Source organism: Oncorhynchus gorbuscha, linkage group LG25, assembly GCF_021184085.1.
Source record: "Oncorhynchus gorbuscha isolate QuinsamMale2020 ecotype Even-year linkage group LG25, OgorEven_v1.0, whole genome shotgun sequence".
NCBI classification, from domain to species: domain Eukaryota; kingdom Metazoa; phylum Chordata; class Actinopteri; order Salmoniformes; family Salmonidae; genus Oncorhynchus; species Oncorhynchus gorbuscha.
In genome coordinates, this window is record NC_060197.1 from 3,372,048 (window position 1) to 3,387,154 (window position 15,107).

The following is a 15,107-nucleotide window of genomic DNA, read 5'->3' on the forward strand; positions in this document are numbered from 1 at the left end:
CATTTAGCAGACGCTTTTATCCAAAGCGACTTACAGTCATGTGTGCATACATTCTACGTATGGGTGGTCCCGGGAATCGAACCAACTACCCTGGCGTTACAAGCGCCATGCTCTACCAACTGAGCTACAGAAGGACCTTGATACAGTCTGTGCACATCCCAAAGGAGTGGGGTAGTGTAACGATCCTAACTTGCGCCCTGGACTCAAACTCAGGTCCCTCTAGTTCTAAGGGTAGGCTACCAGAGGAGGCTGATGAGGGGAGGACGGCTTATAATAATGAATGGAACGGAGTGAACGGACACATATAACACAGAAACCAGGTGTTTGATGTGTTTGAGACCATTCCATTTATTCTGTTCCAGCTATTACAAGAGCCATCCTCCCCATTTTAAGTGCCACCAGCCACCACTGTAGGCTACCTACCCGTAGAACTAGACTGGGACCCGAGTTTGAGTCCAGGCCACAGTTTAATCTCAATTTAATTGCTACATTGTCATATTAAAATGTCGTTTGCATTTTGTTGTATTGCAATAACATATTGAACTGTGCAACAAATGAATTGTGCGTCCATGAAAGTAGGGATCTACCCAGAAGCCCTATCTAAAGCAGATAGCTGTATCAGCAAGTGTAGTCTACCTTTATTTCCTCCACTTAAGCTTAACTATGATAAGACAGCGTTTTTTAAATATTATATGAGGGACCTTTATTGTGAAGGCTGAATGAATTTACCCAGAAGTGATACTCTGCGGTCCCCTTACAGTTGCCAACATTACACAAAAATGAGCTGGAATCAGATGTCCTACAACAGATTACACAGTAAACACGCGTGGATATGCAGAGTGCGAACTTTAATTAGGTAGCCTATTTGCACAAAATATAAACCTTTGGATTATGCGATAAAATATCCCGCAGAGAACAATTATCTATCACCCGATTGAATGCCTGAGCGAATTCAGAGTGGGACCAGAGAAAGAGGGGAGTTTCTCATACACTTTTAGCCGGAGGACTGCGGCTGGAAAGAGGTAAATGGATTTTTGCAATAGGCGCAGTCAATGCGAAGGCCACTTCGCAGTACAGCGTTAAGAGCGAAAAAAGAGCCCACCGTATCTCAAGTAGGATGGTGCCTATAGCTGCAAATGTAAAATTGCCTGTGGTATAGCCAATGCATTTTAATTCTCTCTAAGTTAATTAATCTATGTTATTTCTACCAAGATAAATACATACCCACATACAGTTTGGGTGGCCTCAAATATTAAGTTAGGGTTCTAAAAAAAAAGTCTGGTCACATGAAAAACATTGCCAGATGAGATTAGGGGAATTTTCCCTAATTGAATAGCCTATGGATGTAGTAGGCGATGTGACCTAAACAAATCTATGGACTATCTGGACTGGTTGCAGAATACCTTGCCCACTTTGAATGTCAATGGAATTTGTACGTGCGGTCACTACTGTAACTCGCTTCAACATGTCAACAGGACCTGAAAAGGATTTCAAATATATATTTATATATATATTAAACAATGGTGAGCAATTACATGTTTTATAAATGTATCCAGCAACTAGCAATCTTGTGTAATGCTCCAGCCCATGTGAAAGTTCTGTGTGACACAAGGGGTGGGATTCAATCAAACCTGTCATCATGTTCATGTACTAGGCTTTGTTTAAGATACAGTACTGTGCCATAACATTCATGCTCTCTCCCAAGACTGGAACCATCTATGTTGGAAAGAATCTACAAAGCCTTCACAAAGTATTCACACCCCTTGACTTGTCCACATTTTGTTGTTACAGCCTAAATTTAAAATGGCTTAAATTGAGATAGTGTGTCACTGGCCTATGCGCAATACCCCATAATGTCAGGGGAATTATGTTTTTAGACATTTTTACAAATGAATAAAAAATGAAAAGCTGAAATGTCAGCAGTAAAAATGTTCTTAACAAGTCACATAATAAGTTGCATGGACTCACTCACTGTGTGCGATTTAATAGTGGTTGTCATGACTTTTGAATGATTACCTCACCTCTGTACCCCACACATACAATTATCTGTAAGGACCCTCAGTCGAGCAGTGAATTTCAGACACAGATTCAACCAAAGACCAGGGAGGTTTTCCCAATGCCTCACAAAGAGCACCTAATGGTAGACGGGTAATAATTAAAAAGCAGACATTGAATATCCCTTTGATCATGGTGAAGTTATTCATTAAACTTTGAATGGTGTATCAATGCACCCAGTCACTACAAAGATGCAGGGGTCCTTCCTAACTCAGTTTCTGGGGAGGAAGGAAACCATGAGGCCAAAAGTGACTTTAAAACAGTTACCGAGTTTAAGGGCTGTAATAGAAATCTTAGGATGTTTCAACAACATTGTAGTTACTCCACAATATTAACCTAAATGACAGAGTGGAAAAAAAGGAAGCCTGTACAGTCGTGGCCAAAAGTTTAGAAAATTACACAAATATTATTTTTCACAAAGACTGCTGCCTCAGTTTGTATGATGGCAATTTGCACATACTCCAGAATGTTATGAAGAGTGGTCAGATGAAATTGCAATTAATTGCAAAGTCCCTCTTTGCCATGCAAATGAACTGAATCCCCAAAAAACATTTCCACTGCGTGTCAGCCCTGCCACAAAAGGACCAGCTGACATCATGTCAGTGATTCTCTCGTTAACACAGGTGTGAGTGTTGACGAGGACAAGTCTGGAGATCACTCTGTCATGCTGATTGAGTTTGAATAACAGACTGGAAGCTTCAAAAGGAGGATGGTGCTTGGAATCATTGTTCTTCCTCTGTCAAACATGGTAACCTGCAAGGAATCACGTGCCATCATCATTGCTTTGCACAAAAAGGGCTTCACAGGCAATGATATTGCTGCCAGTAAGATTGCACCTAAATCAACCATTTATCGGATCATCAAAAACTTCAAGGAGAACAGTTCAATTGTTGTGAAGAAGGCTTCAGGGCACCCAAGAAAGTCCAGCAAGCGCCAGGACCGTCTCCTAAAGTTGATTCAGCTGCGGGATCGGGGCACCACCAGTACAGAACTTGCTCAGGAATGGCAGCAGGCAGGTGTGAGTGCATCTGCACACACAGTGAGGCGAATACTTTTGGAGGATGGCCTGGTGTCAAGAAGGGCAGCAAAGAAGCCACTTCTCTCCAGGAAAAATATCAGGGACAGACTGATATTCTGCAAAAGGTACAGGTATTGGACTGCTGAGGACTGGGGTAAAGTCATTTTCTCTGATGAATCCCCTTTCCGATTGTTTGGGGCATCCGGACAAAAAGCTTGTTCGGTGAAGACAGGACCATCAGTCCTGTGTCATGCCAACAGTAAAGCATCCTGAGACCATTCATGTGTGGGGTTGCTCCTCAGCTAAGGGTGTGGGCTTACTCACAATTTTGCCTAAGAACACAGCCATGAACAAAGAATGGTACCAACACATCCTCCGAGAGCAACTTCTCCCAACCATCCAGGAACAGTTTGGTGACGAACAATGCCTTTTCCAGCATGATGGAGCACCTTGCCATAAGGCAAAAGTGATAATTAATTGTCTCGGGGAACAAAACATTGATATTTTGGGTCCATGGCCAGGGAACTCCCCAGACCTTAATCCCATTGAGAACTTGTGGTCAGTCCTCAAGAGGCGGGTGGACAAAACCCCCCGACAAATTCGGACAAACTCCAAGCATTGATTATGCAAGAATGGGCTGCCATCAGGCTGCCATGTGGCCCAGAAGTTAATTGACAACATGCCAGGGTGGATTGCAGAGGTCTTGAAAAAGAAGGGTCAACACTGCAAATATTGACTCTTTGCATCAACTTCATGTAATTATCAATAAAAGCCTTTGACACTTATAAAATGCTTATCATTATACTTCAGTATTCCATAGTAGCTAACGTCTGACAAAAATATCTAAAGACACTGAGGCAGCAGACTTTGAAAATGAATTTTTGTGTCATTCTCAAAACTTTTGTCCACGACTGTACAGAATACAAATATTCCAAAACATGCATACTGTTTGCAATAAGGCACTAAAGTAAAAGTTTGAAAAATGTGTCAAAGAAATTAACTTTACGTCCTGAATAGAAAGTGTTATGTTTGGGGCAACACAACACATCAGGGAGTACCACTCTTCATATAGTCAAGCATGGTGTTGGCTGCATCATGTTATGGGTATGCTTGACATTGGCAAGGAATAGAGAGTATTTTAGGATACAAAAATAAATAACGGAATTGAGCTAAGCTCATGCAAAATCCTAGAGGGAAAACCTGGTTCCATCTGCTTTCCAACAGACACTGGGAGACACATTCACCTATCAGCAAGATAACAACCTAAAAAAACAAGGCCAAATATACACTGGTTGTTTACTAAGATGACATTGAATGTTCCTGAGTGGCCTAGTTACAGATTTGACATAAATGCGCTTAAAAATCTATGGCAAGACTTAAATTGCTGTCTAGCAATGATCAACAACCAACTTGACAGAACTTGAAGAATATTGTACAATCAAGGTGAGAAAGACTCAACTGTAATCGCTGCCAAAGGTGATTTTTAACAAAGTATTGAATCTGGTGTGAATACTTATGTATATGTTCTGTATTTCATTTTCAACACATTTGCAAAAATGTCTAAAAACATGTTTTCACTTGTGTGTAGATGGGTGAGAAAAACAACAACAATTGAATAAATTCTTAGCTCTGTAACACAACAAAATGTGGAATAAGTCAAGGGGTATGAATATTTTCTGAAGCCCCTGTAGATGCCTTTCTTTCATTGACCCCTAATTCTGAACCTATTTTATAGATATTCTATTGAGTCTGTCGAAAAAAATTAAAACTAAAAGGTACACCGTATTTAAATGGATGGGTTAAGATAAAACCTATTGAATGAAAAATCCACAAGAAAATCTGTGGGCTAGCAAGTGGGAGTATTTTCAGCGGTTCAATTACATTTATTTAGAGCGTGCAAGAGAACCACGCCAGCAAAGCCCGTTATGCACCTTCATAAGGTAAGTCTGAAAACCAACTACTAAGAAGTGCATATGAAAGGCGTGCGTAAGAAAGGCATCATTTCCTAAATTGCAATCGGGCCCTTAGAGACTTACCCAGAAAGACTCGTAGCTGTAATTGCTGTCAAAGGTGATTCTAACGTGTATTGACTCAGGGGTGTGAATACTTCTGCAGACGAGATATTCCTGTATTTCATTGTCAATGAATTTGCAAACATTTCTAAATACATGTTTTCACTCTGTCATCATGGTGTATTGTATGTCCATTTTGAATTCAGGCTGTATCACATAAAATTGTGGAATAGTTCAAAGGGTATGAATACTTCTGAAGGCATTTTACCTGCAATATTTCACCATTTACCTATTTGATGTGACAGTGGTGATTTATCATATTTTTTTCAGGACAAAGCATAAATTCTGCTTGTTTGAATTGAACCTTCTGTCTCATTTCTTTGTTTGATGTGGCAGTTCTATTTTCTGCTGACTGTTTGGTTTGGTTATTTTGCCCTTCACGAGTGAACAACCAGCTACTGGATGATTTACATGGTATGACAATGTGCAATCAAACACAGACAACCCACTGACGTCAAGCAGACTACTGTAAGTGCCAACACGTGTTTGTAGTGTCACTGACAAACTTCCATGCACTTTTCTGCACCGATCTCCTCACATCAGTACACGGTCCATGTATGGGGCTGTGTTAGACGTGAATTTACATTGTGTAACGGTTCAAAGCTCTTTCAGGATTGATACTAATCTGTGAGGTAAAGGACTGTGAGACTGTAGTCATGCTTGTAGCACAGCCGGCAAACAACATAAACACAGGTTTTATGGAATCCCTGTTAATGGTGACACCTGATGAGTGGCATCACAGGAAATGAGGCATTGTTGGAGTTATACGGGTGGATTTGCTTGCCAATGAAATGCTGGGAAGAGGTGAACAGAGGCATACAGTACAACTGGAATTAAACAACACCAGAAAATGTCCTTTGCTAAACCTAAAAGAGCAGACCAGTTTTGGGGATTAAGTACTTTTTATAGTGTGTGTTTTAAATCAAACAAATTTAAATAGTCAGAGGGTCCAACATCTTTGAGGGGTTACCAGGGTTGTACAGTGTGTGGGGCAGAAACAGATGTTTTCAGGCAGCTTCAGACATCAAGAGAGACCCCCAGGATTCGACTATTACTCCCCCGCACTGTAGACCTCCTCTTCCCCCTGTGGGGAGACTGAGCATGTTTCTCCAGAGTCGTGGATCTTATTTCATTTCTAGAGTATATACACTGGGCTGTAATTACAGGTGGCCTACCAGGACCCACATTTGGAATTACAGTTCATCCTTAAAATAAACCAAAGGATTGAGGACTACTTTTTAACAACATACATGGAAAATGTGACAAAAACACATTTACTTGAAGTACAGTGCAGATGCAAAGACAGTTTGTGCTGTCTGTCTGTGCTGTCTGTCTGTGCCGTCATTCTGTTACCAAACATGGCATCTGCACTGTTCTTCAAGTAAATGTGTTTTTGTCACATTTTCAGTGGAAATTGTTAAAAGTAGTCCTTGTGCATAGAAGTGTATGTTTTGTTTAACTTTGCAGTCATTTCTTTTTGTTTGGCATACATTTTAAAGTGAAAATTGCACATGGGCTAAAACTCCCATCTGTCGAGCATACCTGGGGGAGTGTTGGAAGGTTGCACATGGGCTAAAACTCCCATCTGTCGAGTATACCTGGGGGAGTGTTGGAAGGTTGCACATGGGCTAAAACTCCCATCTGTCGAGCATACCTGGGGGAGTGTTGGAAGGTTGCACATGGGCTAAAACTCCCATCTGTCGAGTATACCTGGGGGAGTGTTGGAAGGTTGCACATGGGCTAAAACTCCCATCTGTCGAGTATACCTGGGGGAGTGTTGGAAGGTTGCACATGGGCTAAAACTCCCATCTGTCGAGCATACCTGGGGGAGTGTTGGAAGGTTGCACATGGGCTAAAACTCCCATCTGTCGAGCATACCTGGGGGAGTGTTGTAAGGTTGCACATGGGCTAAAACTCCCATCTGTCGAGTATACCTGGGGGAGTGTTGGAAGGTTGCACATGGGCTAAAACTCCCATCTGTCGAGCATACCTGGGGGAGTGTTGGAAGGTTGCACATGGGCTAAAACTCCCATCTGTCGAGCATACCTGGGGAGTGTTGGAAGGTTGCACATGGGCTAAAACTCCCATCTGTCGAGCATACCTGGGGGAGTGTTGGAAGGTTGCACATGGGCTAAAACTCCCATCTGTCGAGTATACCTGGGGGAGTGTTGGAAGGTTGCACATGGGCTAAAACTCCCATCTGTCGAGCATACCTGGGGGAGTGTTGGAAGGTTGCACATGGTCCCATCTGTCACCTGGGGGATGGGAAGGTTGCACATGGGCTAAAACTCCCATCTGTCGAGCATACCTGGGGAGTGTTGGAAGGTTGCACATGGGCTAAAACTCCTATCTGTCGAGCATACCTGGGGGAGTGTTGGAAGGTTGCACATGGGCTAAAACTCCCATCTGTCGAGTATACCTGGGGAGTGTTGGAAGGTTGCACATGGGCTAAAACTCCCATCTGTCGAGTATACCTGGGGGAGTGTTGGAAGGTTGCACATGGGCTAAAACTCCCATCTGTCGAGCATACCTGGGGGAGTGTTGGAAGGTTGCACATGGGCTAAAACTCCCATCTGTCGAGCATACCTGGGGGAGTGTTGGAAGGTTGCACATGGGCTAAAACTCCCATCTGTCGAGCATACCTGGGGGAGTGTTGGAAGGTTGCACATGGGCTAAAACTCCCATCTGTCGAGCATACCTGGGGGAGTGTTGGAAGGTTGCACATGGGCTAAAACTCCCATCTGTCGAGCATACCTGGGGGAGTGTTGGAAGGTTGCACATGGGCTAAAACTCCCATCTGTCGAGCATACCTGGGGGAGTGTTGGAAGGTTGCACATGGGCTAAAACTCCCATCTGTCGAGTATACCTGGGGGAGTGTTGGAAGGTTGCATATGGGCTAAAACTCCCATCTGTCGAGCATACCTGGGGGAGTGTTGGAAGGTTGCACATGGGCTAAAACTCCCATCTGTCGAGCATACCTGGGGGAGTGTTGGAAGGTTGCACATGGGCTAAAACTCCCATCTGTCGAGCATACCTGGGGGAGTGTTGGAAGGTTGCACATGGGCTAAAACTCCCATCTGTCGAGCATACCTGGGGAGTGTTGGAAGGTTGCACATGGGCTAAAACTCCCATCTGTCGAGTATACCTGGGGGAGTGTTGGAAGGTTGCACATGGGCTAAAACTCCCATCTGTCGAGCATACCTGGGGGAGTGTTGGAAGGTTGCACATGGGCTAAAACTCCCATCTGTCGAGCATACCTGGGGGAGTGTTGGAAGGTTGCACATGGGCTAAAACTCCCATCTGTCGAGCATACCTGGGGGAGTGTTGGAAGGTTCCACATGGGCTAAAACGCCCATCTGTCGAGCATACCTGGGGGAGTGTTGGAAGGTTGCACATGGGCTAAAACTCCCATCTGTCGAGCATACCTGGGTGAGTGTTGGAAGGTTGCACATGGGCTAAAACTCCCATCTGTCGAGCATACCTGGGGGAGTGTTGGAAGGTTGCACATGGGCTAAAACTCCCATCTGTCGAGCATACCTGGGGGAGTGTTGGAAGGTTGCACATGGGCTAAAACTCCCATCTGTCGAGTATACCTGGGGGAGTGTTGGAAGGTTGCACATGGGCTAAAACTCCCATCTGTCGAGCATAGCTGGGGGAGTGTTGGAAGGTTGCACATGGGCTAAAACTCCCATCTGTCGAGCATACCTGGGGGAGTGTTGGAAGGTTGCACATGTTAGGGCTCATTGTTTTTGGATGAAACTATTTATTTTTAAAGATAAAACAAATGGTGCACACTCCATGTAGCAACTAATTATTAGCTGAGCTAGTTATTATTTCAACTAGTGTGTCTTGAGGGTCTACACACCAAATCTTAATTAGTCTGTGAAAGGCCAAGGTGGAAAACCCGGCATATACTGTGGTCTTCTAGCCGGACAGGAGTTGTGTACCCCTACCTCTCACCCATGTATGGAATCTCTGATCTAGATGCTGTTATAGAGTAGCACAAATTGCTAGCCTACTTGAACTCCCTCATTAAATCCTCCTCATACAATAAGCTCACAATAGTGGCCTAGGACAGTGTTTCCCAAACTTGGTCCTGGAGCCCTCTGGGTGTGTAACGGATGTGAAACGGCTAGCTTAGTTAGCGGTGCGCGCTAAATAGCGTTTCAATCGGTGACATCACTTGCTCTGAGACCTTGAAGTAGTAGTTCCCCTTGCTCTGCAAGGGCTGCGACTTTTGTGGAGTGATGGGTAACGATGCTTCGTGGGTGACTGTTGTTGATGTGTGCAGAGGGTCCCTGGTTCGCACCCGGGTATGGGCGAGGGGACAGTCTAAAGTTATACTGTTACAGGTGCACGTTTTGTTTTCTGACCTAGCACTACATAGCTGATTCAAATTGTTAGCCTAGATTCAAAAGTATCTGTAAGGTCCCTCAGTCATGCAGTGAATTTCAAACACAGATTCAACCACAAAGACCAGGGAGGTTTTCCGATGGCTCGCAAAAAATGTTGAATGCGTACCACAGGGATGGTGGCCTGTGTTGACTCCAATGCTTCCCACCGTTGTGTCAAGTTGGCTGGATGTCCAATGGGTGGTGGACCATTCTAGATACACACAGGAAACTGTTGCATGTGAAAATGAAAACCCCAGCTGCGTTGCAGTTCTTGACACACACCGGTGCACCTTACCCATTCAGCCTCAGAATGGCACATATACACAATCCATGTCTCAATTGCCTCAAAGCTTCAAAAATCCTTTGTTAACCTTTCACCTCCTTCATCTACATGGATTGAAGTGGAAAATCTCACTGGTCCTCCCCAAAGCCAACACCTAATTTGGCCGCCTTTCCTTCCATTTCTCTGCTGCCAATGACTGGAATGAATTGCAAAAATTGCTGAAGCTGAAAACTTCTATTTCCCTCACTAACTTTAAACATCAGCTATCTGAGAAGCTAACTGATCCCTGCAGCTCTACATAGCCCAATTGTAAATAGTCCATCCAATCTACCTACCTCATCCCCATATTGTTAAAAAAAAAAATTCTGCTCTTTTGCACACCCATATTTCTACTTGTACATCATCATCTGCACATCTATCAGTCCAGTGTTAATTTGCTCAATTGTAATTACTTCGCTACTATGGCCTTACCTCCTCACACTATTTGCACACACCGTATATAGACTTTCTTTTTTTATATTGTGTTATTGACTGTACGCTTGTTTATTCCATGTGTAACTCTGTGTTGTTGTTTATGTCGCACTGCTTTGCTTTATCTTGGTCAGGTCGCAGTTGTAAATGAGAACTTGTTCTCAACCAGCCTACCTGGTTAAATAAAGGTGAAATAAAATATAAATACATTTAACAAGTGACATCTATAAGGGATCATAGCTTTCACCTGGATTCACCTGGTCAGTCTATGTAGTGGAAAGAGCAGATGTTCCTAATGTTTCGTACACTCCGTTAAATATTGAGTGCCTTGTTTCACCAGTTACTGAAAGGACAATTGAGAACCCAGATGAACTTGTTAAAACACATGACAGATTGCACGCTGTGGCTTGTTTAATGCCACTTGGCTTTCTCCATCCCCTGTTGTCAACATAAGCTCCTCTTCTTACAGGGTTAACAGCTTATTGCTCTCCCCAAGCTGCTTACATTCAACCTTTTGAGGCTCCACATTTTCTCACTAGGAGCGATGCCGTGGAAGATGATTAGGTGCGCCATCCTGAGTAATGGGATTTTAAGCATGTGACCAACAGAGTGAGCTGATTTAGCCATGTGTCTTAGTTCACTATTCGTTAAGGTTGGCCTTAGAACTGGAAAAGGCGGCTGTGCATTTATAAAAAAAAAAAAAACGTAATGAACCAAGCATGTGGATTCAAAAATCTATTTTGTTTTTACGCTGGTTTTGTCATCAGTAGTGGAAGATATGGTTTTGATCATGTCTGCCGACTACAGTAGACCACCAGACTGTTGTATAAGTAGCAGCATCAGTTGAAGGCACATTCTGTGTTTTAATTTGAAGATACTTCATATCCTGTTGAACTACCCCTGGTCTGCTGAAATTGTGATTCAATAGAAGCTGCAGCCTTTCCCTTCAATTACTCCTCATTCAAGCATCCCCTGGTCTTTCAAGAAAAGGCCTACTAGGGAAGGTCCTTTTGTTTTTGGAAACTCTTGATGCCTATATAACAGAATTGATTTGAAAGTTAATATTTTCCAACTATAGATGAACAGCCAAGTGATAGAATTGTTCTTGGAGCAGCATTTGCTCAGTCATTTCCAGCTGAGATCTGGAAATAGATTCTTGCTGTGCCCAGTGAGTCACCACAACGGTGCAGTAAATTATTGCCTCATTAACCTCACTGGGTGACTTTAAATTAACTTTTCTTAACTGAGTGTAAGGCTACCAATCTACTACTAATAATAACCTCCCCTGATTCTAACAAAACTGACAGCTCTCTGTGTGGCAAAGTGCATATTATTTCCTTTTTTTTCATATTGGCTGACTATGAATTTTAAAACTAAGCATCAGCTTTAACATTAGTTGGCCATATGTGAAGGCTCACTTAACGTCCTTGCCTGCCTTCATTATAAACTGAACGTCTTTTAAACTCTGATGACAGTGAGGCATTTGGAACTACTGATCAGACTGGCTGATTCGGTCCAGAGGAGCTGAATTCTTTTTCTCCCTTCCTCCATCGGTCTTAAAGGGCACCAGAGAGACCAAAACTGTCTGTTTGGTGACTGACTAAGTTGAAGCTCCCTGTTATATAAGTAAAAACTAAATTAGCTGAATATGCTGCTGGAAAGGTAAGTCTAGGCACAAGTTTCAGGTATTGTGAGTAAGACATGTCAGTCACGTGATTAACAGGTGTTGTAACATGTGTTGTAAACACCCAGTTTTGGGGACATTTTGGGAAATCTCTGTGATATAATTCCAGGCGAGCCCATCCTAGGAACTCCTCTGCCAATGCCATGTTGTTTGCGATGCCATGTCTGCTATCTGCAGCTAGCCTCCCAGCCTCAGAACTGGATCAGTAGCAGTTCAGCTCTGCCTGGTTCATTACTCCAACCTACAGTATCACCAGGAAAATAAGTGATTTTGGCTGCTCGGGGATCCGTCTGTACTCAGTAAAGCTGGTGTCAGATTAAGTGAAAGGAAATGTAATTTTAGACAGGCAGAGAGTGGGACAAGTCTGTGGTCCTCCTGCTGAGGGGCTTACCTGGGAAAATCTCACCTGTTGAATATGTCATGTCTTGGGAAGAATGCAACGGTTGGGGATGGAGTTATTTGACAAATGACTTATAATGCCGACTGCCAATCAGCAATCAGCTATTTTATTTCTAGTACAGCACCCTAACATCAATCGTCTGTTTAGGCCTTCCTCTTGCTCTGGTGGAATGAGTCAGATATTTTTTTTTTTTATTATTACATTTTACCCCCTTTTTCTCCCAAATTTTGTGGTATCCAATTGTAAGTAATTACTATCTTGTCTCATCCCGTACGGGATCGGGAGAGATGAAGGTCGAAAGCCATGCGTCCTCCAAAACACAACCCAACCAAGCCGCACTGCTTCTTAACACAGCGTGCATCCAACCCGGAAGCCATCCGCACCAATGTGTCGGAAGAAAACACCGTGCACCTGGCGACCTTGTTTAGTGTGCACTGCGCCCGGCACGCCACAGGAGTCGCTGGTGCGCGATGAGACAAGGATATCCCTACCTGCCAAACCCTCCCTAATCCAGACGACGCTAGGCCAATTGTGCGTCGCCCCATGGACCTCCCGGTCGCGGCCGGCTTCGACAGAGTCTGGGCGCGAACCCAGAGTCTCTGGTGGCACAGCTAGCGCTGCGATGTAGTGCCCTAGACCACTGAGCCACCCGGGAGGCCCCTGAGTCAGATATTTTACATGTTTTAATTCCAAACCATCTTTGCTTCAAAATGAAATGTCATTTTTTCCAAGGGTAAAATTGAGGTAAAATCTTGACATTTCCAGTTTTTCACACTTGAAAGACTGATCCCTTCACACTTTTTTTAATTGGTGCACCAGGACCATTCATATTTGAGCTCACTCAGTTTAGCTCAACGCTGATTGACTATTATTTTATACTTTTTTTCTATCAAGGGAGGCTTGCATTCAATGCTATGGGCGGCAACAATGTCATACTATTTTTGACCAGACCGCATCAGACAGATGGCCTACACATACACAGGCAGAGGGGCGCTGTTTCACTCACTCGGATCCTTTCTCTGGTGAGATACATTCAGCCTCTTGTGAATTGTAGAAAAAGTATGAAACACAGAGAGAGAAAATATATATTATTTTATGTTTTTGTTATAGGTTCATTTTTGGGGGGAATCCTGGCTTCCCTTAGCATCCATGAATACATGCCACTGTCCACAATACTAACTTAATTGACATTGAAAAGAAGGAAATATTCCAAAACATGCATCCTGTTTGGAAAAAAAGGCAGTAAATTAACACTGCAATTAACTTTATGTTCTGAATACAAAGTGTTATGTTTGGGGTAAATCCAATACAACACATTACTGAGTACCACTCTCCATATTTTCAAGCATAGTGGTGGCTGCATCATGTTATGGGTTGCTTGTAATCATTAAGGACAAGGGAGTTTTTCAGGATGAAAAAATTTCAAATGTTGTACAATCCAGGTGTGCAATCCTCTTATAGACTTACTCAGAAAGATTCACTGCTGTAATCACTTCTAACAGTGATTCTAACATGTATTGATACTTGTGTAAATTTTATATTTCTTTAATTCATATTCAATACATTTGCAAACATTTCTGTAAACACGTTTTTACTTTGTCATTATAGGATACTGTGTTTAGATGGGTGAGAGAAAAAATCTATTTAAACCATTTTCAATTCAGGCTGTAAGAAAAAATGTGGAATAAGTCAAGGGGAATGAATACTTTCTGAAGGCACCCATTGATCCCTGAAGAATCTAACTTAGAAGTGCCTCATGAGCTTAGTTCAATTGTCCTACCCCATCATAACCAAAGATATACACTTTTTTGCTCCAATGTCAACAAACACTGTATAGCCTCAACACGGTTAAAACTATAATGTTTATATCATGGGTGGTCAGTCCTTGCATCCATAACCCTATGAATTTGAGAGTGGTTACATTTGTCCAGGCCCATCCCTCAGCTTTTTACCAAAACCGAGGCGGTGTGGCACTTAATTGTTTCAACTGCGGATTCTAGCTTTAAGAGGGCTCTGTTCGGCCCACTGGGGGATAAGACTCACACCAAGACCCCACCAAGCCAGCCCAGAAAATGTGGCTTCTGTTTTTATTGTCTGTTGCTGGGGCTGTGTTTTTGTCTATGATTCTTCAAGTGTGTGTGTGTGTGTGTGTGTGTGTGTGTGTGTGTGTGTGTGTGTGTGTGTGTGTGTGTGTGTGTGTGTGTGTGTGTGTGTGTGTGTGTGTGTGTGTGTGTGTGTGTGTGTGTGTGTGTGTGTGTGTGTGTGTGTCGGTCATCAATTGCTGACATGGAGTAATAATGCTGAATGATGTCATTATGTTCAATGTCATCCGCTGCACCACTTTTCCTCTCCTGTATTGTTAAAACAAAACCTGCACAGAGGAAGAACTCTCTTACCTCGAGCTTTGATAAAGAGAGTTTATGCTTATCCACAGTCTAGTCTACTCCACTCTGACCATATTGTAGAAAAAATGTGAACTGACAGAAAAACATGGATTATTTCCTAATTGCCAGTGAATGTTTGTTCTTTCCCAGGGCTGAGCCAACCAATCCGGTCAGCGTTGTTGGGGCTTTACAAATCCAGGGACTAGTTGCCATGGCAAGATATTGTTTGCATCCAGTCATGCCAGCGCTGCCAATGTGGGCGGTCCCCTCGTCAGCATGCTTCTTTGTTTGTGTACCACTTGTTAGAACAACCCCCCTCGTCTGTTAACACATCCTTGGAACCTTT

At 43.1% G+C, this 15,107-nt stretch overlaps 1 protein-coding gene across 2 annotated transcripts in view; it reads left to right on the forward strand.

Moving 5' to 3' along the window:
- Positions 1-774: 774 nt before the first annotated feature.
- The window catches only part of LOC124013696 (ras association domain-containing protein 8-like), a 33,223-nt gene continuing 18,890 nt past the window's right edge, over positions 775-15,107 (forward strand). For both annotated transcript variants that reach the window (XM_046328120.1, XM_046328118.1), the window contains exon 1: positions 775-1,022. The gene's annotated coding sequence lies outside the window, so the exon portion shown is untranslated. The remainder of the gene's footprint in view (positions 1,023-15,107) is intronic.